This window comes from Monodelphis domestica, chromosome 6 (genome assembly GCF_027887165.1).
Source record: "Monodelphis domestica isolate mMonDom1 chromosome 6, mMonDom1.pri, whole genome shotgun sequence".
Lineage (NCBI taxonomy): Eukaryota > Metazoa > Chordata > Mammalia > Didelphimorphia > Didelphidae > Monodelphis > Monodelphis domestica.
Genome location: NC_077232.1, coordinates 170,945,890 through 170,973,854, shown reverse-complemented (window position 1 = coordinate 170,973,854; position 27,965 = coordinate 170,945,890).

Sequence of the window (27,965 nt, the reverse complement as noted above, 5' to 3'; positions counted from 1 at the left end):
TATAGCTTTTAAAAGATATGAAGCACTTTGCTTCATTTTGATTTTTTTTTCCAAATAAGTCCTGATGCCAGTTGAATAGTGATTTCAGGGAATTGGCTTCAATTTTGAGCAGACTCTCTGTTGAAATCATACTCTTGTCATCACATATGACATTAATGAACTCCACTTGGAAACCACCTCAGCCATGAGGGCCAAAGGAACTGATACAGACTGTTCTTTACATCCCTACAATTGCAAGAGTCACTTTGGTTGGAGAGGGAAGCTTATTATTATACTTATAAAATAGATGATTGGCTCAAAAATAATTCTCCATCTAGAGAGAGAAAACTTTGTAACAATGGGCTGAGGTACTGTAATACCAGCCTGGTGCTAGGAAAGGTCACTTCCTCCTATGGGACTCCCAGAGCTTTCCCATACTCTCATATGAATGGGATATGACAAAATACAGAAGACAGAATAAACCATAGATGTTTATGAGTAATTAGATTAAATCAATCAGAGGCATTCCACAGTAGACTAAAAGAACATGCCTAGAAATGACAGTCACTTGTACTCTGCTCAAGTAAGATAGAATGGGAGAAAAGCTATCAGTTCTTCTATATTCCTCATGAAGTATGTGTCTTTTCCCTTCAGTATTTCAGCAAACTGACCAAGTGTGTGAGATAAAAAAGAATAAAGACTTGTCCTTTATTGCCTGCCACATTTGCTTTCACCTCTCCAATCTCCCCATTGATTTGGTTTAAGAAAGGGAGCTGCCCCATGTCGCCACCACAACTGTTGCTGGGTTGCTGCTCCACCTGAGTGGAAGTGGTTCCCTTTTCCCACACCCCAACCTCTTCATTTGTTCTCTTGCAGAGTTATTCCAAAACTGCCACTTTAGTGGAAGATTCCATTCTCTAGTTCTCATCCTCCAGTAGCTTCCTCTCCTCTCGAGAGAGGAAGAAATAAAAATTCTTATTGTTTTTGTTTACTAACTCCTTTCCTTCCTTTCCTCTCCCCCACAAGGTAGTCAGTCTTGACAGAAAGACTTTAAAAATACATGATAAAAAAAGAAGATGATTTGGTAGTATAGAAAGAATAAGAGACAACCAATGGACAATCCATGTATTCCATTGGTTGGTCCATCAGTCAACAATCAACAAGCATTTACTAAATGTTTACTATATTGCTGGTGCTGTACCAAGGATTAGGAATACTAAGGAAAACAAAGCCAATGTCTCTTCCCTCAAGGAAGTAGCATTTATCTACAGTCCTCATTGCTCTGCAGGCTTACCCTCTAGATATTTTCTACCATGTCCCAGATTTTTATCCTGAAGGCTCACATATTGGAAATACCCTCTGCCCAAGAAGTCTCTCTCTCTCTGATTGGATGGATCCTCTAAGAATATCCATTTGTAGGGAGCCCCAGGTCAGCCATGTTTCAATTCTTTCCAGGATATACTGGACTTCCTCTAACATGCTCACCTTACCCTCAACTCACCTTTGTCTCTCTCCTTCCCCAGCTTTTCAGCTTCCTTTTATGGGTTGCCTTCCCCCATTAGAATGTAAACTCTTTGGAGCTAGAAATTATCTTTTGTTCTACACACACACACACACACACACACACACACACACACACACACACAAATATATATATATATATATATATATTATATACCTGCTTATTAGTTGTTGATTGACATTCTGGTGGAGATTCACCTAATGGTGTATACAGCAGGTAGACAACCAAATACCTTCATTGTAGATAAGAGCAGATTGATGGTAACCTTAGAGAAAAGAGGAGGAGCAGCAGCAACCACAAGAACAATGGCAGCACTGGTCCAGGGCACAGTCATCTAGGAGGAAATGTCAATGAATAACTTGCATCACATCTGGATGCCTCCTCATGAATACGGTAGGGAACTAATTCCTTTTTCTGGTGTCATCTTCAGGAATGCATAGTGACTGTCACTGATGAAACTCCTTAGGCCAAAGGTGATCCCATAAGAATGCCAGGAAGCAGAGTCCTCTTAATGGTAGGCTAGATCTGTGAGTAAGCCTTGCCAAGAGACACGGAATGGCCGGAACCAAGCTTGCAAACCTGAGCTAAATCCTCACCTGTCAGCAAAGCCTTGCAGACAAATAAGCTTCCCCCAGGAAAACACTTTCACCTGGGTGGCTCACACTTGACTCAGAAGCTCATTAGGCTGAGTGAATATCTTCCCTTCTACCAAAAATTTAAATTCACAACCTGTTCAACAGTGTTTCATCTTTGGTTCCTTTGCTCAACTTGGAATTCAAGGTCAGAATAGTAATCTGAGGATACCAGAGTGACACTGGCCCAATGGTACTTCTCTAATGTTTGTTTCCCTTGAGTCTGATCTGAAATCTTTGGGGGTTTTTGTTGTTTTTTGAGATGAGGTTAGAGAATAAAGTGAGATGGCTTGTTATTTTGACTGAAACTAAGAGAGAAGGCAAAATAATGCTGAGAGGATCATAGATTTAGAGGTGGGAATCACCTCAGAGGTCATCTAGTATAAGCCATCATTTTATAGACAAGGTAACTGAGGCAGAGAGAGTTTAAGTCATTGGCTCAAGATCACACAGGGAGAATGAGAGTCAGGGTTTAGCTCAGTTCTCTGATCCCTCCTGATATTTGCTTTGTACCCTTAACCTCTGGGAAGCGGAATTTCAATCTAGTCTGTCTTTTTGTTAAAATGAATCACGATGAGCTAACCTGTGGCACATGTCACTTTGTGTTACAATAAAGAAACAGAAGCCTTCAAGGACTGATGAATTTTCATGTGTTTGGCATTTATAATTACAGCTAGCATTTACATAGCATTTTCAGATTGCAAAGCCCATTGCCAATATTATCTCATTTTATTCTTGCCACAGTTCTGGGAGATTGGTGCTATTATTAGCATCATTTACATATGAGAAGGAAACTGAGGCAGACAGAGGTTAAATGACTTGCCCAGGGCCATCTATATAGTCATTTTTTGAGATCTGATTTGAACTTAAGTCTTCATGACCCCAGACATAGCACTCTATCCACTGCCTTCCCTACCTGGCTTGTACCATGTCCATTGTGAAAGGAAAGGCTGGAGTGGAGTGGGGAAGGATGGTGGATGTGGTGATGCTCTTTCTGGATGGAGAAAGTTGAAAAATAGCTTTTTTGAATCACAATGCCTAATACTTTCCTATACTCTGAGGACTTGGGAAGAGTTTTGGCAAGAATCAGACAGAGCAGTAAAACTTAAAGCAAAGGCTTATTGCAGCCCTCCCCTGGGAATGTGTGAAAGAGGAGATTAATCATGGCCAGCCACTATCAGGGACACCTCTGCCCTCTTGTTTCTCTCCTTTGTCTCCTCATCTGACCTGGGGCAGTTAGACCTGACACCCCTGGGGCTGCCCCTATATCCATGCTAGTTAAATGCTTAAAGGACTAGTATAAAACAGGAGTCAACAATTCCATTTATTTTGGTGAAATAGAGGAGCACCAGGCTTAACTATATGTCTTGCCACAGCCTTCTAAAGTCTTCTAGGCTTTACCATTTGCTCTTCTCTCTGCCCTGAAATTCTCTGGCGCTGGCATCTGACCTTCCTAGGTAACCTAAGCAAAGATATGCTGATAAATGTTTAACAACCAGCTGTCCAAAAATGCATGGCCCACTTTTAAATTTAATCAACAACGTTTATTCTCTGGGTCATTTTATTAAGTCTAAACCATTAACTAAACAACAAATCAACAATAATTTGTAGCATTTGCAGATTTCTTTTTTTAAACCCTTACCTTCCATCTTAGAATCAGTACTATGTATTGGTTCTAAGGCAGAAGAGCAGTAAGGGCTAGGCAATAGGGGTTAAATGACTTGCCCAGGGTCATACAGATAAAAGTGCCTGTTGCTAAATTTGAACCCAGGACTTCCCATTTCTAGATCTGGCTATCAAACCACTGAGCCACTTAGTTACACCCTCTCCCCCATTGTTAAAGTTTAAATGCTCACATTGAAAATTGAACACTAGAGCCACTTGGGCAGATTAGCTATACTCTTAAGATTCTTGGGGCTTTCCAAACATCCTGTAGTTGAACTTTCTTTTCTGTATTTTCTTCCCCAACTAAAGCATCACTTCCTTGAAAGCAGGGACTATCTCACTTTTTCCTATTTGTATCCCTCAAGCTTAGCTTTAATTTTCATTCATTCATTCATTCATTCAGCCCTGAGGACTGTCAAACTGTACACCCTCCTCTGCCAGCTCTATTTTGCAGTCAAAGATGGCTGTGACTGGGGCTCTGTCACTTGAAAAACTGTACAATTCCCTAAGGTAGCCAAGGGTCATAGGTTGTATAGGAAGAAGAGGAAGTCTTTTGCTCAAATACCTCTGTTTAGTCTACTATTTCTGATGACACAGCTAGGGAGACTAGAGAATGCTAGGCAAAAGTCCTGAGTTCACAAATATAGGAAAAAGAAGCATCTTGTATGGAACATGGAAGTATCTCTTGACAGGATAAAAAAATATTAATCAGGAGGAGAGGATTAATCCAGTGCTTGATGCAGGAAAGAGTTTGCCCCCAAAACAGAGTCTTTTTCAGACCATTGTACATGGACACTGAATTAGTCAACATAAGCCAAATTTAATTTCACCCCCAAGAGTGTAGAGTGAATTTTGTGGTTATGGCAAAGGAAAGTTTTCTGTATTTTCTTGTTTGTTACATCTGCCATTCAGGACAATTTAACATTCAAGGTCCCCAAAGTTGTGAATGCAATTACAGTTTTATTTTCTATCCAAAAAATTGGGGGGGGAGCTTTAAGGAAAGCCACAAGATTTGCCATTGTGAAATTCTTTCATCATCAATGACCTTAAAAAAAGGAATCGTTCTTCATAATAAAGACCACCTGTTCTGAACACTGATGTCCCTGATAATAGTTTGGCAGTCTCTGAATGGAGCATGGTGTGAGAGTTTATAAGGAGAGACCATGGGTATACAGAGAAGTTCTTCCATGAATACTTCAAGTCAGCTGGACTGCAAACCCAGCTGGAGTATGGAACTCTTGATCCTGTGCCTATTTCTAACATAATCTACAGGACCCTGCTTTGATATTTAATCACCTCTTTGCTCTTTATATTTTCCCAGGAAGATGGATGGGCTAATGCTAGTGGAATTCTACAAAATGATATATTTTTTCATGGAATCTCAGTGCTACTTTTCATTGGTTCATTCTTGGGAAACATAAGATTTAATAGACTTTGAACTTGACATTCAAAAAGGAACATTAAGAAATCCTTTAACATATTTATTCTGACCAGTATTTTATAGCTAAAGTCTATAATTCCACTGTTTTTTCCAATGTCTACTGAATATAGAATAGGTGGAATAGGATATAAGTTAAAATATAAGAGATTTGAAAGGGATATGTAGGGGACAAGTGGGATTACCAATGGGTGCTAGTTTGATATGCCCATGATGTCAGTTACGCTAGAGAAAGAACACCAGCATGTTCAGTGGATTTCCTCTGGATATTTTATTGGAAGACATAGGCAAGTGTCCCTCATAATGAGAAAGTCCCTGAGGGAAGTAGAGAAACTTGAACATTTGGGGGCATTTGGAATAGCCATTTGATGAATGTTTTACCAAGGAAGTATATGGATGAATATGGTCTTTGAACCCTACTCTTCTTTATTGGTACTGATGTGAGGATCAAGGTGGAAGGGAAGGGAAGAAGCATTTATTGGGTGCTCCCTGTGTTCCAGGCACTCTACTAAGTATTTTTCAATTTTATCTCTCTTGATGTAAATGTGGTATACTATTAAATGCTTCCCCAAACATAAGTAGGTACTTCTTCATCTCTTGTTGCAAACAATCTCCTTCTTCCCTTCCTAATTATTACATATATAGTGATGAATATATTATAATGTTACATATTATACTACTCTTATTTTCTCCTTATATAATATTATATATATATTTACCAACTAAGACCATAGGGAGGCAATTGTGTTTGTGTGTGTGTGTGTGTGTAAGATCTATATAAAATTATACTATGTATATCTAGGTTCATATATGTAACTTTTTTCCTTTTGATCAAGCCTAATTAACATTTAAAATATAGTCTTACATTTACATGTGGAAATGCCCTTTGCAGGAAACTGTGAAGACTTTCTTTCTTTCTCTCTGCTTTACTTGCTGTCTTATCCTCCTTCCTTTCTTTCTTGTGCCCTTTATCTCAGTTAAAATTCAAATCAGAGCCATTCTCCATACTGTGATCATATGGTCCAAGTCCTTCAAATCACTAAGAGTCCCCCAGTCAATCAGTGAATAAGACTCACTTGTGCATCCTTACGATGAAGCTTCTCTGTTAACAAAGACATTGAATATATCTTACTAATCTATTGTTTAGGTATGGTCTTTGTGTACAAACTCCCAAGGTCTTAATTCTGTCTCAGCAATGAAACATTGTTTGTTTGATAGTGTTCAAGGGTCTATTCAGATCATAAATGTTCTCCAACATTTTATTCTTTCAATTTATGTTTGCCTTGATCTATGCCACTTATTCTCACCCTTTAGCCATTTTAATTTCTTGGCTACCTTAATAGTATCATTCAATTTCATTGCACAATACATGATGGTAAATCTTATCAATAAGAATCTCCCCTTTTTCAAGTATAATCATTATCTAAGACATAGAAGCTTGGAATAAAACAAATTATAACACAAACATCTGGCCAGAACTATGACTTGGGATACCAGGCAATAACAATTAGAAACAATTGAATTTTTGACTTAGTTAAGAACAATGATTAACAAAAAGTAGGAAACTGCCAGATGATACTACTTTCATCAGCTTGTTAAAACCCATGTGAGTTTTCCCAGGCCTTGTCCCATCCTGCCCCTCCCCCTGCTGGAAGCCTCACTAAGAGTTAATGTTCCCAGTACTCCCAGGGTGTTGATCTCCCCACTATGCTATGGTGTCCCAGGAACTCTATCACTGCATGGGACCTTATATCCTGAGAACAGAGGTTTCTCCCCTGGCTGCCCTCCCAGATTCAAGATATTCCAAAGTCTGAGTTTTCTACATCTCTTCCAACTGCTCACTTTGCTCATTGTGTTTGACCGAGGTTCCAGAATTACAAACTACGATTCTTCATCTGTTTGTTAGAGAGATGTGACTTGAAAACTATGAGTTCCTCTCCAATGCCTTGTGCATGTGGGTACTTAATAAATGTTAGCTAATTGATTGAGTTTAACCCATGAAATGAGTTCATAAGAAAAGATGACTTCTATGACTTAGTAATTTTTTCTTTCCTCAAGCAAGAAATAAAGACCAAAGGTCTGTAGAAGAAAATACAGAGGCATCAACTGATGGCAACTATGGGAGTGAAATATGTTTTGATTCTAAGTAAATCAGAGTGCTGGTATTCAGCCCCATGTTGAGAAACAAGTAATGGAATTGAGATGCTGAGAATGCCTGCTTACTCCCAGCACCAGGTCAATAGAAATCTGAAGTACTCAAAACATTGAAAGATCAGCAGTTGTTTTCAAATGTGTTTGTTTTGTCAAAACTTCAACATGTTATGATTTCCCTGTTGGGAATATAGTTACCCATTACTTTTGTTATGCCCTACTTTCTCTCCTCTTCCATCCTGCCCTAACTCTCCTCAATCATTTTATCTCAACTTGGGAACTGTATACCCATGTAGAGACCAACCAAAGTGTCATGAAACTTGAATCTGGAGGTTCCAAGGGATTAGGAACTCTGACAAACAGTATCACTTCTGCCCCAGAGGAGCAGGGGCCATGAGGAGCACCATCAATTGCAATCTCAAGAAGCCCAAGACCACTTCTGGGTAAGGACCAGACTATAGACCAGGAGATCAGTGACCATACCTCTTCTCAGGTCAAACAATCTTGGAAATACTGAAAACTTCCAGACCCAGAACTAACTCTGAAATGAAACTTGAAAATTCAAAATCAAGAAATAGGGTGAAAAATGAGTGAACAACAACAAAAAGAACCTGCCCATAAAAATAAACTCTGATGATAGGGAAGATCAATACATACATTCAGAAGAAGACAAGGAAGTAATAAAAGATACAAGACTGAAAGAAAACTTTTAGTTGGACACAAGCTCAACATGATGCTCTAGTCTATCCATTCCTCTGGGAGAAATCTTCATATGCTTGGATAGATACCCTCTTATCCCACTAATGGGTCTGAGGTCCATGGGCTACCCTCAACCTGGTTTTGCCAGTTTGCAAAGACAGCCACTGTGCATGCTACAACTATTTAGAGAAACAGGATAGAGTTAGGTGAAAGGTATACAACTAGGGTGATTGGACAGCCCTGAAAAGGGCTCAAGAGGTCTTCCACTGGGAGGTACTAGTCCTTTCTGAACATCTCAGGTGAATACCCCACCAAATGAAAAAACAATTAATGTAATTATTGAGAGTTACTTTACTTAATTATATGCTAGTAAAGCTTACCATTTAAGTGAAATGTATGAATATTTACAAAAATACAGATTTACCAGATTAACAGAAGAGAAAATAATTTTTCTTAAGTTAATTTACTTATTTAATATCATATCAATTAAACTACCAAAGAATCATTTTGTAGAACAAAAAAATACTAATGAGATTCATTTGGAAGACCAAAATTTTAAGAATATCAAGGGATTCAGTTTAAAAAAAATTAAGATGACTTAACAATACTAGAATTCAAACTGTTATAAAACACCAATCTGGTACTGGCTAAAAAATAAAGTGGTGGATAAGTGAAATAGTAAATGACCTTAGTAATCTAATATTAGGTAAACCCCCAAATCCAAGTTTTGGGGATAAAAGTCCAACATCTGACAAAAATCTTGGGAAAACTGTAAAGTTGTTTAAAAGAAACTAGGCATATACCATATACCAAAACAAGTTTAAAATGGATAAATGATTTAGATATAAGGAGTGATATAAGTAAATTGGGGAAGCATTGAATAGTTTACCTGTCAAATGTATGGATAAGGAAAGAATTTATGACCAAACAAGATAAAGAGAATCACATGAAGTAAAGAAGGTAATTTTTATTACATAAAATTAAAAAGCTTTTGCACAAACAAAACTAATGCAGACAAAATTAGAAAATAAAACAGGAAACCAGGCAAAAATTTTTGACAGCAATTTTCTCTGATAAAGGATTTATTTCCCAAATATATAGAGAACTGGGCCAAATTTTAAAAATAAGAACAATTTCCTAGTTGACCAATGGACAAACAAAATGAACAGGACATTTTCAGAAGAAGAAATCAAAGCTATAAATAGTCACGGGAAAAAATGCTCTAAATCACTAATGATTAAAGATACAATTTAAAACAATTCTAAGATATTACCTCACCTATAAGATTGGCTAACATGACAGAAAGGAAAAATGAGAAATACTGGAGGGGATGTGGAAAAATTGGGACACCAATGCACTGTTGGTAGAGTTGTGAACTGGTTCAATCATTTTTGAGAACAATTTGGAACAACTCCCAAAGAGCTATAAAAGTGTACAGAGCCTTTGGTCCAAGAATAACCACTTCTAGGTCTGTATCCCAAAGAGATAAAAGATAAAAAAGACCTACTTGTACACAAGTATGTATAGCAATTCTTTTTGTACTGGAAATCAAGGGCATAAAATGGAGAATTGCTGAACAAGTTGTGGTATGGGACGGAATAAGAAATAATGTACAGGATGGTCTCAGAAAAACCTGGAAAGATTTATGTAAATTAAAATAAAGGGAAATGAACCGAACCAGGAAAACTTTGCACACAGTACCAGCAATATTATAATATCAGCAATATTGTAACTGTGAAAGTTTTAGCTACTCTGACCAAGACAAGGATCCAAGGGACTTCCAAACATCTCATGATGAACTCTGAATGCAGATTGAAGCATGATTTTTAAACTTTATTTTTCTCAGCTCAGTTATGCATTCCATGGTTTAGATGAGCTCGATTGCACAGGATCTGGTATTAGTATTTTCTTCATGACTTTCTCCAAAGTTCTATAGAATGAAGCAGAATAGGACACTAGCAATCAAGGCACAGATCTTGGCAAAGATAAACACTTGTAAATGTGCCACAATGATCAGTCTGGAGAAAGAGATCTAAAGCAATCTCTTGAAGGCATTAAAGTTCATTTCCCAAATAGGCAGTTTTCAGATAAACAAATCAAAACTATCAATAAAATGTGTTCTAAATCTCTCATAATCAGAGAGATGCAAACCAAAACAACTCTGAGGTAGCACTTCATACCTAGCAGATTGGCTAACATGACAGCTATGGAAAGTAATGAATGCTGGAGGGGATGTGGTAAAACTGGGGCACTAATACACTGCTGGTGGATGTGAATTAATCCAACCATTCTGGAAAGCAATTTGGAACTGTGCCCAAAGGGCTTTAAAAGACTGTCTGCCCTTTGATCCAGCCATAGCACTACTGGATTTGTACCCTAAAGAGATAATAATTAAAAATGTTTGTACAAAAATATTCATAACTGGACTCTTTGTGGCAAAAAAATTGGAAAATGAGGCAGTGTCCCTTGATTGGGGAATGGCTGAACAAATTGTGGTATCTGATGGTAATGGAATACTATTATGCTCTAAAGAATGATGAACTGGAGGTTTTCTATATGAATTGGGAAAACCTTCAGGAACAGATGCAGAGTGAAATAAGCAGATCCAAGAGAACATTGTACACAGAAAGTAAAACGTGGAACAACCCAGTGTAATGGACTTTGCTAATACAAGGCAATCCCAAGGGACTTATGAGACTATCCACATTGAGAGGAAGAACTATGGGAGTAGAAACACAGAAGAAAAACAAATGATTTCTCATTTGTTCATATGGATATATGACTTGGGGTTTTGGTTGTAAAAAGATTGCTCTATCATAAAAATGAATAATATGGAAATAGGTATAAGTGATAACATTTATATAACCCAGTAGAAGTGCTTATTGGATCCAGGAGGGGGGGAGGGAAAGAAAATGAAATATGTAAACATGGAAAAATATTTAAAAAATAAAAAATAAAATTCATGACCCAACTGTGTTCATTTATTGCTCTTAATCTGAAATTCATAATTTATCAAAACCACTATCTTGTTTCCTTTTTTTAGTGCTTTTTGCACTCAGATAGGTTTCATGTTGAACGTAACCTGTCCCATATTCCAACAATCTTCCAGGCTCCTGTTGACCTTAAATATCTCTTGCATAACTGCAAACCAACTGTTTCCCAATTCAGCCGATAGAAAAGAGAAGATGAAATCTTCCCATGAAAATAGCAGTATTTGTGCCTTTCTCTCCCTGTCCTACATTTGCAGACTCCCAAGTTCTCAACAGAATTTGTTCAACCATACATACACACAGTTCTGAGAATAGCAGTAAATATAAAATTTGTTTTGCAAAGTCCCACAACACTGTGAGTCAAATTATGCATGCATGATTATCCCCATTTTACAGATTAAGAAGCTCTGGCCCAGATTGGGGAAGTGATTTAGCTAAAATCGCACAGCATGTAAATGCCTGGGCTGAGATTCAAATGTAGATCTCTTGACTCCAAGTTATTATATTTTTTCTATTGTTACTCCACAGCCCCCTAATAGTGACCTGGCTACAGATATTAATGCCTCTTTAAAACATTTGATATGAAAAATAGCAACCCCTGCAAGATCATTAAATTCATTCCATTCATTGTCAGGCTCAATTAGGATAGTCTTTAGCTTAGTAAAAGTAAAATGAATTGCTGAGTCAGCCATAGAATCCCAATACCCCAGGTAAGCGTAAGTGTAATATATTTCCACTAGACTCAGAGCACTGGCAATAGGTCAAGAAGGAAAAATTCCTATACTTGTACTCTGTCTTTTAGAAGTTGTCTTCTTCCACTCTCCTCTTTCTATCTGAAAGTTAGTTGGGAAAAGAAAAAAAAAAGACCTTTCTCATTTACTTGAGCTCACATATACCTTGTTAGGAGTTAGAAGGTTTTCTGAACAAGAAACTTAGTGCTGTGTGAAGTCTTCCACTAATAACCATGTGACCCTGAACAAGTCATTTCTTCTCTGAGTCTCAGTTCCCCCATATGCAAAATGAGAGGAATGGACCATAAATAACCTCCTGCCTAGAAATTCTATAGTTCTATTTGTTCCAGCCAAAGAGTGAGTGGTAGGGAAATTATCCAATGAACATCATTTATAATCAGAGTGTGAAATTAAATCCCAGATGGCTCTAATTAAGGTATAATATCATAATTGTGCCTTTTAGGGAATTACAAGATTGGACTTAAATCTTTCTTTCTTTTTTTCCTTCTTTATCATTAAAAAGAACTTTCTTCCTTTTTTCTTCCTTCCTCTCTTCCTTTCTTCCTTCCTCCCTTCTTTCCTTTCTTTCTTTCTTTCTTTCTTTCTTTCTTTCTTTCTTTCTTTCTTTCTTTCTTTCTTTCTTTCTTTCTTTCTTTCTTTCTTTCTTTCTTTCTTTCTTTCTTTCTTTCTTTCTTTCTTTCCTTCTTTCCTTCTTTCTTTCCTTCTTTCCTTCTTTCCTTCTTTCTTTCTTTCTTTCTTTCTTTCTTTCTTTCTTTCTTTCTTTCTTTCTTTCTTTCTTTCTTTCTTTCTTTCTTTCTTTCTTTCTTTCTTTCTTTCTTTCTTTCTTTCTTTCTTTCTTTCTTTCTTTCTTTCTTTCTTTCTTTCTTTCTTTCTTCCTTTCTTTCTTTCTTCCTTCCTTCCTTCCTTCCTTCCTTCCTTCCTTCCTTCCTTCCTTCCTTCCTTCCTTCCTTTCTCTCTTTCTATCCTTATTTTTCTCTTTTACAGTTTAAATTTATACATCATTTATATATATCTGTGCATGTTAACTAGCATATGGAAATCCATGTTTAGTTTTTGTGGACCAAATTTCATACTTTTCTTTTCATATCTGCCAAAGAATTTAGCATTTCTGGTCTTGATCTATAAATTCATTTCCCAACCACATATATTACCCTAGGAAATGATGTATGTAATGTCCAAATAAATAATTTGACCTCCCATTCAGTTCCCAGATGCTCAGTCATCTTCTTGGTATTATTTCTCTTGGTTTTACATAAAGCTATATGTGCAGCTTCTGTGCTATAATGCAAGGGATCTAATTGAACTTTATAGTCACATCAGAGGAGGATAATTCCCTTAATCTGGCATGTTTCTGTGGGTGTATGCATTACTTTTATCCTGTGCTCTCTCCTATCCTCCCAGAGCGTCAGTAATGACCCAGCTAGCAAACATTTGCTAAGCATCTCTTAAGTCAAAGGAACTGTGTTAAGCCCTAGATATACGAAGAAAAAGGTAAGGTAACCCCTGCCCTCTAGGATCTTATGTTCTCCTGGGGAAAATCCCTGCACAAATAAATGAATGTAGAGTATACGCAAAGTAACTTCAGGAGGGAGACATTACTCCTAACTGGGGGTAATCAGGAAAGGCCTGGTGTAGGAGGGGGCACCTGAGCTGGGATTTCAGGGAAGCTTAGGATTCTAAGAAGCAGGTGCTGGCAGGGTGTGCTTTCTAGAAACAAGCCTTTGCGAAAGCCAAGTCTTTCCTTTCAGAATGTCTTGAGGAAAACTGTCTACAGCGCCTAGTTACTGCTACCTAAGACATCCCCCATAAGAAGGATTTATTGAGAGGTGATCCTGTCATATTCAAATCAGGAAATGAGATATTTTTTTTCCTTGAAGAACTTTTCATCTATATCGGAGGACACTGCCAAGATTGGGCTCCTCATGAGATTATTCGATATTTTCCCCGTGGTCAGCAGCTATTTGCTGCTTAAAGATAATTGAATGGCAGAGATGGAGGGGAAAGACAGTGGGTGTGTGTCTATGAGTTCTGCTTAGTGGTGTGGCACTGCAGAACTCAGTCAAGAAACTGGAGATACCTAAGAGCTAAGGTTAAGAATCACTAATTGTAGGCTCATAGGATCAACTACCTAGCAATGGAGGTGATCTTAAAGGGCATCAAAGCCAATTCTGTTCGTTATAGACAGGGTTAGCCCGCATCATTTGAAAGCATGTATGGGTTATTAATTCCCAGGGAGTCACATTTACCTTAATTCAACATTTTCAAATGTTGGTCCAGGTTTAGCTTTAAAAGGGGTCCAGTTCTAGCATGAGCCCAGTTTGTTCATCCTAATTGATACTATATGAGAGTGCCACTCACATGACAGAAAAGGATTGAGCTGAGCATGGCATCCATACAGAGAGAGAGTGAGGGTTTCAGAGCCTGACTGACAGACAACAGCTTTGCAGCCAGTCATCCTTAAAGAAAAACACATTTTCTGTTAATGCCTGTAAGTGTTCCGCTAATAGGAATTTCCAGGCTTTGGATTATGATGGGTAATATCGACCTACTTCAATCTGTTGCCAGGAGGAAGCTAGGAGAATGGTGATCTATCTTCGGCACTCTGACCTTCACTCCTCTTCTGCTGGGTACACTTGGGCACAAGCAGCTGGAATCAAAAAAGATGATCCAAAATTGGGATTGCTTGTTACTTTAAAAAGGGACACTTAACAGAGGGTATGCGGTTTAGTGTAGGTCAATTTAAAATAGTGCTGTTTCTCTATACAGGCAGTCCCTGATGTAGGAATTAACTGAGTTCCAATAATTTATTGATAAATTTGTTGTCTAGAATGAGCTTTCTCTAAAAATAAAATGATGCAGTGTGGGTTCTCCAGCAAACCCAATTAGAAATACAGACTGTGTCTTTCCCTAACAGAATGGTGCTCAGAATTGGGAAGAAATCAAGGTTCATGAGGATGGTTCATATCTGTATGCTTCAATTAGGAAATTCACTGTAGTCCCCTATTCTGTGTGACTTGTAAGTGGATGCATGATGGAGGGAGGAAGAGGGAATGAACATTTATATAGCACCTTCTATGGGCCAGGGATGTTCAGGGAAGACTAGTAGAGCTTGCTGAGCCTTTTTCAGGGCTGCTTTTCTCCTTTGATGTCCACCAGGAACCCAATTCTTACCTGTTGTAGCATGCTCATTGGCCACCTGGTAAACAGTCTCTGCAAACAGGTTAAACCAGGTCAAGGCCAACTGACAGTGAGTTAGGGGGAAGAGTGTCTACCCCAAGCATGTGAAAGACCGGTGGTGGAAAGGGCAAAGAAGAACATTTTGTTCCAGTGACCATGAAGGTGGGCAGGGGCAGATGCTATAGAGTTCTTCGAGCTTGGTTAGATATTAGAAAAGCAGGTCATCCACTGCATCTCAAGCTATCACCAGTTCTCTTGACTTTTGTCTTGCCACTGAACTTTGGCGACTCTGGAAGAAAGAGGTAACTTTGTGAAGTTCTTCCTCACTTAAATCTTATTTTTGTGCCAATCAAAAGGCATCACCAGTGATGGCATTTTGCTACTCTTTGAGTATAAAGAGTATGAAGAACAACAACCAACAATATGAAGAACCAACAACAACATCTAAGTGCCAGGCATTGTGCTAAGTGCTTTACAAATATTATCTCCTTTGATCCTTACAACAACCTGTGGTGTAGGTGGTGTGATAATGCCCATTTTGCAGTTGAAGCAAACTGAGGCAGTGATTAAGTGACTTACCCAGGGTCATATAGCTAGTAAGTGTCTGAAACTGCATTTGAACATAGATCTTCCTGGCTCCAAGAATACCACCAGTTGCCTCTATGAATCTTGAGCTACATTGTTGAATAATTAATGTGTATCTTATGTATTCATTCATTCATTCAACAAATGTTTTATTAAATGTGTACCTTGTGTATTCATTCATTCATTCATTCAGCAGACATTTCTAATGTATGTAAGGAATTGTACTGGAGAATATATACATTTGAGATAGGATAGGGTCTCTAGACTCATGGAACTTATAGTTGGTAAGAAGCATGACAACAGTAAAAATGCTGTTAGCCCTTCTATGGTAAGTGCATTTAAGAGATACAAATAAGACTTGAGAAGGAGACGTTTCCAAAAGTGAAAAGATAAGGATCAGAGATTGCTTCCTAGTTATACCTCAGATAGTGAAAATACATCCAGATACTTAGAGACAAGCTTGATATGAAATTAAAGTCCAGTATTTGATTCTTGTATGGGTACATGAACACACACACACACACACACACACACACACGTGTGTGGATAAGTATGAATTGGCACTTATAAAACCAAGGCTGTGATGAGTGCCTGTTCAAAGTTCAGATCCTCCATATTGAAGCAAAGAATAAAATAAGTCGTTTCTTTTGTTACATGGCCACAGAAAATGGCATAGAAGAAGACAGCAAAGTAGTCCATACCACTTATTGCTACCAGGAAGTTTTGGGATATTTACTTAACATAAATCAAGTCCCCATTAGTACACTAACAAGGACCTAACTATGGGTATTGAATTTCATTGAATCTTTTATGTTTTTAATGGAATACTCATTTCTGAAAAAAAATTATTAACTGTGCAAAAAAAAAAACAAAAAACCTAAGCGTTTCTGTAGTCAGGAGAAAGACAATTATAGCCCCAAACTCAGCAATTTTATTCTGAAAGAAAAATACTCTGAGCTTTGCTGGTTTAAAATAACTTGTTGTCCAGCCCTCTGCCGTAGAATTCCCTCAATTACACAGCTGTGGTAGATTATAGCTTAATTCTTCAAGAGAGAATATGGGCTTTGCTATCTAAACAGACTTGACACAAAGGCTGCTCAGTGGGGCATTTGAGGTCTCATAGCCTAGACTGATATTAAGAAATGCCCAATCTTACTTTAGTTTTATGGGCTGTGTGACAAGTAATTCTTTTGTGAGGAGTGTGAGAAAAACTATCCTCTATTTCCACCCCATCCCCCAATCTCCACCTGTACCCCATCCCAATGGTAGCTGTGAGCTCATGAAAGATATCCTTTCTGGGTTTTTTGTTTTGTTTTGTTTTGTTTTGTTTTGTTTTGTTTTGTTTTGCTTGTTTCTTTACTTGATCATAGGTGACCAAACAATGATCCTGAGACAGGCATGTCCATTTTAAAGGCTACTTTGTGAGTTTTAGAAATCCTGGGTCCTTAGCTGATGAAGGAGATATTCTCCTTGCATTCACTATAGAATTTCTTGGAGGGAAAGGCAACCATTGGCACAGGATGAACCCAACCTTTCTCTTAAAGGCATACACCAGGAAGGAATTGTTTGGATAGTGCAGAGCTAAGGTGAAAATTTAAAATCCTCTTTTTTAGTTCTATGATTGCCTCAAATTTAGATATTTAAGTATCAACCCCATGAGAGAAGGTATTATTAGTCATAATAATATGTACTGTTTTAAGTTTTTATCAAAGAGCACTATGAATTTTGGTAGTTTTTGATAATTTCTTTTGTGTAAAGGAAATAAATAGCTGTCCTATGCCTAAATTAAAAAAAATACTAAAATTTAAATTTGAAGAAATCAAATCTGTATATAACTAGATGAAAAATTGCTTTAAATTATTATTAATTAGAGAAATGCAAATTTCTGAGATATCATCTCATACTTATCAAATTGACTAAAACAATGAAAGGATAAAATGACAAATGCTGGAGGGGATGTGGAAAAATAGACAGTAATATATATATTGCTGATGAAACTGTGAACTAATCCAACCACTTTGCAGAGCAATTTGGAATTATACTTGAAGAGTTTTAAAACTGTGCATACCTTTTGAACCAAGTAACACCGCTAGTAGGTTTATTTCCTAATATTAATAAGGAAAGTAGAAAAGAAACCATATGTCCTGAAATATGTGTAGGAGCTCTTTTTGTGGTGGCAAAGAATGGGAAACTGAAGGGATGTCCATCAAATGGGGAAAGTCCAAACAAGTTGTGGCATATGATTGTAATGGAATACTATTGTGATATAAGAAATGACAAACAAGATAATCACACACACACAAAAAAAAACAAACACCTGGAAAGCCTTATGTAAAGTAATACTAAGTGAAATGAGTAGATCCAGGAGAACATTGTACACAGTGACAACAGTAATGTATGATGATCAATTGTGAATGACTCAATTTTTTTCAAGTAGGCAAGGACCCAGGACAACTCTGAGGAATTCTTGATGAAAAAGGATATCCACTGCTACAAAGGGAGTCCAAATGAAGATCGAAACATACTTTTCTTTCACTTTAATTCCTCTACAAATTTTGATTTAGTGTAAGCAATGTGTCTCTCATTTCACAACATGATGAACATGGGAATATGCATTATGTGATAATACAGAATCCTACTATATGTTGCCTATAAGAAACCCACTTGAGAAAGTAAGACACACATGGGGTAAAGGTAAGAGGGTGTAGCAAAATTTACTGGACTGCAACTGAGGCAAGGAAGGCAGGAGTAACAATTATGATCTTGGACAAAACTAAAGTAAAAATAGATCTCATAAAAAGAGATATACAAGGTAATTACACCTTGATGAAAAGTACTATAAATAATGAAGAAATATTAGTAATCAACATATATGCACCAAATGGTATAGTATTTATGTTTATAAAAGAGAAACTAAAAGAGATAAGGAGGAAATAGACACTAAAACATACTAGTGGGGGACCTCAACCTTCCCCTTTCAGAATGAGATAAATCAATCCAAAAAATAAATAAGAAGGAAGTAAGGGAAGTGAATGAAATGTTAGAAAAAGTAGAGCTAAAACTATCTGGAGAAAAATAAATAGGGATAAAAAGGAATATACCTTCTTTTCAGCAGCATATGGCACATATACAAAGATTATCATATCAAAACATTGCAAACACATGTAGGAAAATAGAAATAATAAATACAAATTTTTCAGATCATAATGCAATAAAAGTCATAATAAGGACTTATGGAAAGGGAATTTTAAAATTAACTGGAAACTAATTAATTTAATTCTTCAGAACTGGTGGGTCAAAGAACAAATCAAAGAAACAATTACTAATTTCATTGAAGAGAATGACAATGAGGAAAGAACATATCAAAATCTATGGGATGCCGCCAAAGCAGTACTCAAGAGGAAATTTATTTCCTTGAGTACATATATCAACAAATCAGAGAGGGAAGAGATCAATTGATTAGGCATTCAACTTTAAAAAAAGCTAGAAAAAGAACAAATAAAAATCCCCAGATAAAAACTAAATTTGAAATCCTAAAAATCAATGGAGAAATTAATAAAATTGAAAGTAAAAGAACTATTGAACTCATCAATAAGACTAGTAACTGGTACTTTGAAAAAACAAATAAAATAGATAAAGTTATGGTTAATCTAATAAAAAAAGAAAGAAAAATCAAAATAACATTATCAAAGTTGAAAAAGACAACCTTACCTCTAATGAAGAGGAAATTAAGGTAATTATTAAGAGTTATTTTACCCAGTTAGATGACAATACATATGACACTGTAGGTGAAATAGGTGAATGATTAAAAAAATATAAATTGCCCAGATTAACAAAAGAGGAAATAGAATACTTAAACAATCCCATCTCAGAAAAAGAAATTGAACAAGTCATCAAGGAACTCCCTAAGAAATAATCCCCAGGGCCAGATTGATTCACAAATAAATTCTATTGTATAATTAAAGAACAACTAATATACAATTTATGATATACAACATATAATTTTTGACAAAATAAGCAAAGAAGGAGCTTCACCAAATCCCTTTTATGACACAAATATGGTACTGATCCCAAGGCCATGCATACCAAGAACAGAGAAATAAAACTATAGACAAATCTCTTTAATGCAAAAATCTTAAATACTAGCAAAAAGAATACAGGAAGGTATCACAAGGATTATCCACTATGTCCAGGTGGGATTTATACCAGGAATACAAAAATGATTTAATATGAAAACCATCCACATAATTGACCGTGTCAATAACCAAATCAACAAATCACATGATTATCTCAATAGATGTAGAAAAAGCCTTTGACAAAATACAACACCCATTCTTATTGAAAACACTAAAAAGAATAGAAATAGATGGACCTTTCCTCCAAATAATAAACAGTATATATTTAAAACCATTCAGTAAGCATCATCTAAAATGGGGGTAAGTTAGAAGACTTTCCAGTAAGATCAGGAGTGAAGCAAGGATGCCCAATATCACCTCTATTATTTAACATTCTACTAGAAACACTAGCAGTTACAATTAGAGAAGAAAAAATATTGAAGGGATTAATGTAGGCAATTAGGAAACTAAACTATTATTCTTTGCAAGTGATATGATGGTATACTTAGAGAATCCTAGAAAATCAATCAAAATAATAATGATTATAATGATATAATTAATGAAGATTGAAACATACTTTTCTTTCACTTTAATTCCTCTACAAATTTTGATTTAGTGTAAGCAATGTGTCTCTCATTTCACAATGAAATAATCAATAACTTTATCAAAGTTTGAGGATACAAAATAAACTCATATAAATCATCAGTATTTCTATATATTTCCAATGCAACTCAGCAACAAGGGTTAGAAAGAGAAATTCCATTGAAAATCACCCTAGTCAATATAAAATATTAAGAATCTATTTGCCAAGACAAACACAGGAATATTATAAACAACAAAACATTTTCCACACAATTAAAACTATTTCTAAATAATTGGGGAAAAAACATTAATTACTCGTGGGTAGGATAAGGTAATATAATAAAATGACAATCCTACCCAAATTAATTTACTTATTCAGTGCCATACCTATCAAATGATGAATAAACCTTTTAACTGAATTAGAAAAAAATATAACAAAATTGATTTGGAAGAATGTAAGATCAAGAATATCATGGGAATTAATGAGGAAAAAATGTGAAGGATGTGAGCCTAGCAGTGCCAGATCTTAGACTGTATTATAAAGCAGTGGTCATCAAAACAATATGGAACTGGCTAAGAGACAGAAGGCTAGATCAATGAGATAGTCTTGGGGTAAATGTCTTCAGCAAGATAATGTACTATAAACCCAAAGATCCTAGCTTTTGTCACAAGAACCCACTATTTGGTAAAAAAACTTCTGGGAAAATTGGAAAACAGTATGGGAGTTATTAGGTCTAGATCAACATCTCACACCCTATACTAAGATAAATTCAGAATGGGTAAATGACTTAAATATAAAAAGGGAAATTATAAGTAAATTAGGTGAACATAGAATAGTATTTCTGTCAATTCTATGGTAAAGGAAAGAATTTAAGACCAATAGATAGAGAATTTAAGCAATAGATAGAGAATATTACAAAATGTAAAATGAATAATTTTCATTACATGAAATTAAAAAGGTTTTGTACAAACAAAACCAATGCAACCAAAATTAGAAGGGAAGCAACACGTTGGGGAAATTTTTTTTTACAACAGAAACCTCTGACAAAGGTCTAATTTCTCAAATTTATAAGGAGTTAAGTCAATTGTACAAAAATCAAGTCATTCCCCAATTAACAAAGAGTCACAAGAGACATGAATAATAGGAAGTTTTCAGATAAAGAAATTAAAACTATAAATAAGCACATGACCTCTCATAATTAGAGAAATGCAAATCAAAACAATTCTGTGGTACCACCTCATACCTAGCTGATTGGTCAATATGACAGTAAAGGAAAGTGATACATATTGGAAGAGATGTGGCAAAATTGGGACTCTAATGCATTGTTGGTTGTGGTGTAAATTGGTCCAACTATTCTGGAAGGCAATTTGGAATTATGCCCAAAGGGCTTTAAATGACTGCCTGCCCTTTGATCCAGCCATACCACTGCTGAGTTTGTATCCCAAAGAGATCATAAGGAAAAAGACTTGTACAAAGATATTCATAGCCTTAATATTTATAGTAGCAAAAAATTGGAAACTCAGGGGAGGTCCATCAATTGAACAAATTGTGGTATCTGTTGGTGATGGAATACTACTGTGCTGAAAGGGATAATGAACTGGAGGAATTCCATGTGAACTGGAAAGCACTCCAGGAATTGATGCAGAGTGAAAGAAGCAGAACCAGGAGAACATTGTACACAGAGATTTATACACTGTGGTACAATCTAATGTAATGGACTTCTCTACTAGCAGTAATGCAATGATCCAGGACAACTTTGAGGGACTTAAGAGAAAGAACACTATCCACATCCAGACAACTGTTGGAGGAGAAACACAGAAGTAAAACAATTGCTTGGTCACATGGGTTGATGGGGATATGACTGGGGATTTTGATATTAAAATATTGATCTATTGCAAATATGAATAACATGGAAATAGGTTTTGAGTGATAATACATATATAATCCAGTGGAATTGCTTATCAACTCTGGGAGGGGAGAGAGAAGAGGGGAGAGAAAGAACATGAATCATGTAACCATAGGAAAATATCCTAAATAAATAAAATAACTAATTAAAAAAGGAAAAATAGTGTATTATAACATGTTCAAATAATTGTGCATTTTAATTTTCCAATAAATACTCTGTTAAAAATATTACTACATGGACTATTACTAAAACTTTATAAATTTAATTATGTTAATTATAATTAGTATGTGGATGACTAACTGTATAGATCTGAAAAACATCTTCAGATCGTTAATGTGGTCCTCCCATGTTCTGGAGCTTGGTACAACCAACAAAATATAATCAGCAAATATAAGCATCTCAAAAAATTTCTCATCTTTAGAGTATTCCTCTTTCATTTAGATTTTGCAGATAACATCATTTCTGACAATAGTAAAAACTTTGATTATCATATATATGCCTCTCTTAATACTGAATCTTTCATTCACCAAACATTTATCGTCATGTTTTATAATAAGTAATGTCATTATTTATTTGCAAAACTATATTCAGATAGGTCTCTTCTAATATCATACCTGAATTATTTCAATAGCTTGCTGGTGTGTCTGCCTGCCTCATGTCTCTCCCAACTCAATCCATCCTTCATTCAGCTACTAGAATGATTTTTCTAAATCTAAGGTCCAATCATATCAGCCTCCTACTTACTAAACTCCAGTGGCTTCCTTATTGCCTCCAGAATCAAATACAAAATATTCTGCTTGACATTTAAAGTCCTTCATAACCTAGCTTCTTCTGACCCTTTCAATTTTCATAACTTTACCCCACTAAACACACTCCTTGACCCAGTAACATCGGACTTTTGGTAGTTTCAAGACATTCTTGCTATCTGGGCATTTTCTCTCGCCGTCCACCATGCTTGAAATACTCAATACTCTTCCTCTTTTGTACCAACTATTAACTTCTCTGGTTTCCTTTAAGTCCCAAACAGAATTCTACCTTCTACAGAAAGCCTTACACACACTCTCATAGTTCCATTGCTTTCTCTCTGTTAATGATTTCCTATTTATCCCATATTTTGCTTGCTGTGTATGTGTTTGTTTGCATGTTACCTCTTCTGTTAGTTTGTTAATTCCTTGATGGTAGGGACTGTGTAAGGGGGAAAAGGAGTTATTTTATAAAAAGGTTGGACTAGATTATTTAAGAATAGGGTCACCAGGAATTTCAATTTATTCCAAAGAGATTTATTTACAATTTATTTACAAAATATAGAGTGAAGTAAGAAAATCAGAGAGAGGATAGAGTACGATATGTAGCCTAAGCAGTAAGTAATTTACTCTCGGTCCCTGGCTCAACCTGGGGAGGGAGAGTTAGTCCTTAGCTAGAGGGACTTCAACAAAGCCAAGGACCTGGGAAAGTCTCTCCCAAGAGGTAGGTCTCTCCTGAGGCTAGTCTCTTCAGAAAATCCAGGAAAGGAGTCAGCTTTTTTCAATCACCACGGGTCAGTATAAAGGGAGTGATTCAAGGACAGTCTCACCACAGGGTCTCAGGTTCAGTCAGCAGATTCTTCACCAACCTCCAACTTGAACTAAGAACTCTAGAAGAAGTTATATCCCAAGTTGAACTCCAATCAGGAAGTTGTAACTCCCTTTTAAAGACACTTTTGTGTGTAATTTCTTGTGTCCTCCCCTAATTTTATGTCTACCAATCACAGTTGAAGCTTTGCTTATGCCTATGGGTCAGTCAGTTTGATTCTGATTCATCACCCACTATTGCACACCTGGGTCACAGATGTCCCCACTTAATGATTAAATGGGATGTTTACACTTTTGGTGATTAGATCTAAAAATGTGCAGATCTCCCCACTCAACTATAAGTAGCATATTTAAACTTTTGGTTATTAAATCTAAAAATGGGCAGGGGAGTTAATTCAATTTTCACAGTCAGGAAAAAGTTAAATTTAATCTTCCCAGGCTGTTTGTCTCTTTTTTTATCAATGCTTGGCACATAGTAGGTACTTAATAAATTTCTTCTGATTAATTCTTGTGCCAGTGTAGTAAATTTAAGGATAATGGGGAAAGACAGGGATCATGAGATTTTTAGTGTTCCCAACCCAGGAAGAAATAGGATTTATTCAGAAAACTGAGTTATAAGGTAGCCTAATATTCTAGGATAGTTCCTCAGTATCTTTTCTAGTTTGGAAGACTAGAAATGCCACTGTTTTTAGCAAGGAACTAGACATTTAGCAAGGCACTAGACATGCTTTTAGAGCAGTCAGTTTGAAAACTGTCTAGATAGACTTACATATTAATATTTAATATCATTTAAACTATTTTTTTTCTCTTTTTGTATCTCCACTGCCTAAGGCATGGCCTTGCAATTAATAAGTACACAGTAAAAGCTTTTTTTAACGGATAGTGATAATTAGAGCATCAGTGAACAAAATTATTCCTATGTCTGCATATATAAAGGAATCTTATAAGATTTTTAATATATGTACCTTCCTAAAAGAGAGTCTATATAATTATAGTTTGTTATACACCAATTTAACTTTACTATTCTTTTTGAAATAAAAAAGGAACAGAAGAATTTTTGAAACCTATTAGTCAACCATAAATATATGGTCTACTAGAAAAAAATCATCTATGAAAGGCAGACTATAACTTTCTTATGTTTTTATCAAAGATATACTTGATGTGTTTATAGACCAATCTCATAAAGATTTCATAGCTATGTGAAAATACAGGGGTTGGTACTTTTAGTGATATCCTCCCTCTGTCTGTCTGTCTGTCTGTCTGTCTGTCTGTCTCTCTCTCTCTCTCTCTCTCTCTCTCTCTCTCTCTCTCTCTATATATATATATATATATATATATATATATATATATATATCTGTCTCTGTCTCTGTCTCTGCCTCTCTCTTTCCCTCTATCTTTGCTCCTTTTTTTCCCTGTCTCTCAATTTTTTGGAGCCATCTTGATGTTGTAGTGGATAGAATGCCAGGCATAGAGTACAAATCTGGCTTCAGACTTTCACTAATTGCATGACCTTTAGTAAGTTACTTAACTTCTGGTTGTTTAAATTTCTTCAACTGTAAAATGGGAATAATAATAGAACCTACTTCCTTGGTTTGTTGTGATAATCAAATGAAATAATATTTATATAAGCACTTAGCACAGTGCCTGGCACATATAAGGGATATATAAATGCTATCTAATTTTGAGGTAGCTTGGAGTGCAGTGGGAGAATATTAGGCTAGGGGTCTGGAAGACCTTAGTTCTAATCTGTCCTTCAACATTTCCTATTGTGACCCTGGGCAAATCACTTAATCTCCATTTGCCTCAGTTTCCTCAACTATAAAATTGGGATAATAATAGCACCTTCCTTGTAACATTGTTGTGAGGATCAAATGAGATAATCTTTGTAAAAGTATTAGCACAGTTCCTGGCACATATTAGGTGCTTATTTCTTTCCCTTCTTATTGCTATCACTGTACCTCCATCTTTTTCTGTGTTTCTCCCATAACTACCCATGATCTTACCTTTTTTGGAAAGCATTTCCCCCTCTTTAAGATATCCTGAAAATTATTCTCTGAGTGATATAAAAATAATGTCACTTCTAGTATGGATTTTTTCTCTTTCTATTTAATCAAGTTCAACTGATTTTCTTAACTTCATTTTCTTGAGAACAATTTCTACTTTCTCATTATTTATTAAATTCTGGCTTCTAAAGGTAGTATATTTACTGACATTGAGGATGAGAACAGATTGCTATACAAATGTAGGTAGATCTGTTGTATTTTGATCTATTTGTTGTTGTCTTTCCAGTTTCATCTGTAAATCCTCTTGGGATGGTTTAACTTAATTTCTTGTCAGTCATTCTGCAAATTTAGTTTTCTTTACACTGTTTTAAAACATTTTTTAAAGATGGTTTTACTCATAATCTGGTTATTCTCCTCTGAATTTTTCTGTAACTGATGTCTTCAAATCATTGTAGACTTATGGGTCCCACATCTCCCCATTTGGCAAGAATATCAAATGTCTTTTGGACAAAAAGCCTTCTGGGATCTTTTGTCCTCCATGTTTTTCTGATCATTTTACATTAGTTAAATATTCTCACACAATCTAAGGACATTTCTCTAATTTCACATAATTCTCATTTCTCAGTTAATAACTATTTTAATAGGTTGTATTAGCTCATTATTACAAACTCATTCAATGTTAACTTTTCCTACTATTTCTTCTGATTTTATGTTTACTCTAAACCACTTAGTTATGTGATTAAATGTAGACAACTGACTCTGAAATGACTTCTGCACTGGTAAACTGCTTTTCTGCTGTGGTATTCAGAGCTTTCCATAGCTTGCTCCTTCTGCTGTCTAAGAAAATATTTGTATTTATATGTAATCTATAATCTTTTGGCTTCTTTCCCTTTAGTGCCTTCTACCGATATTTCCTTAAGTAGTTTTTACTGATTTTCCCTGTACCCAATCTTTACATTGATGACTCTGAGCTTCAAAGTTTATGTTAACTTTTTTGTGGAATTGTGTCAAGTTCTTTGTAGAAGTCCTGTATTTTTCTATTCTTTGCAAAGATGTGGATTATGGAAATACTTTCATAAAGGTCAAATAGCCATTTGAGTATGAACATAGGATCATACAACAAAGTGAGAAGATGTTTGGTGCAGTAGGTTAGAGTTAGGAAGTTGGGAAGAGAGTTTAGAGTTGGGAAGATTTGTGTTCAAATCCCATTTTTGACAGTATGTGATCATGAGCACCTCTAATTTCACTGATGCTCTGATAGCCTCTTGGACTAAAAGTTATGCATATGTAATCAAATCAAGAATTGATGGCATGTAACACTCTTAGTGAGAAGTAAGATTCTAGGTGTAAAATCTGACCACAAGTCAACTTCCTTTCTTCTTTCCCTTCCATCTGCAAGAATTCTTTTGTGTTCATCTTAAAGGTTTTTAGTTGATATCATTCACATGAATAATTTGTAAATTTTGTCTAGGGCAGGCTTCAAGGTAACCGTCATCATATCTAATAGAGAACAAAAGATGTAAGTTATAGAGAAAGTTACAGGATACTAATGTCAATAGAATAGTAATTCATTTGAACTAGTCTTCTTTTCAGTTTCATTTTGATAAGGCGTGAACAATGGATTCTCAAAGGCTATATAGCAAATCAGGTTATATTTATGATAAATTTTGCCAAGCTGGAAAAGCTTTAGATTGGGACTGTGTTTCTGTCACTTGAGGACTAATATGGCTAAGTTGAAGGAAGTTTATGATCAGGCTGACTGGAGAGTACAGAACTTTTGGACAGTGTAATTTGCAAAGACTATTTATTCTATAAAATGAAAGCAGTTGCAGTCCACTGGAAAAAGGACTCATACTAATAAAAATCAATGGGAGACAACTAAGTGGTTTAGTGTATTGAGATTCAGACCTGGAGGTGGGATATCCTGGGTTCAAAACTAGTCTCAGATATTTCCTAGCTATGTGACCCTGGGCAAGTCACCTAACCCTCATTGTCTGGCCCTTACCACTTAGAACTATTACACAGGATTGATTCCAAGACAGAAGGTGAGGGTTTAAAAAAACAAATGACCTTTTAACAATTGAAACATTATCACTCCAACATTTTGAATTAAATTAGATTTAAGCATCATCATTTTCTATAAATAAGGAATGGATATGAACTACCATTTGCATGATATATGCTGAACATTAATTAA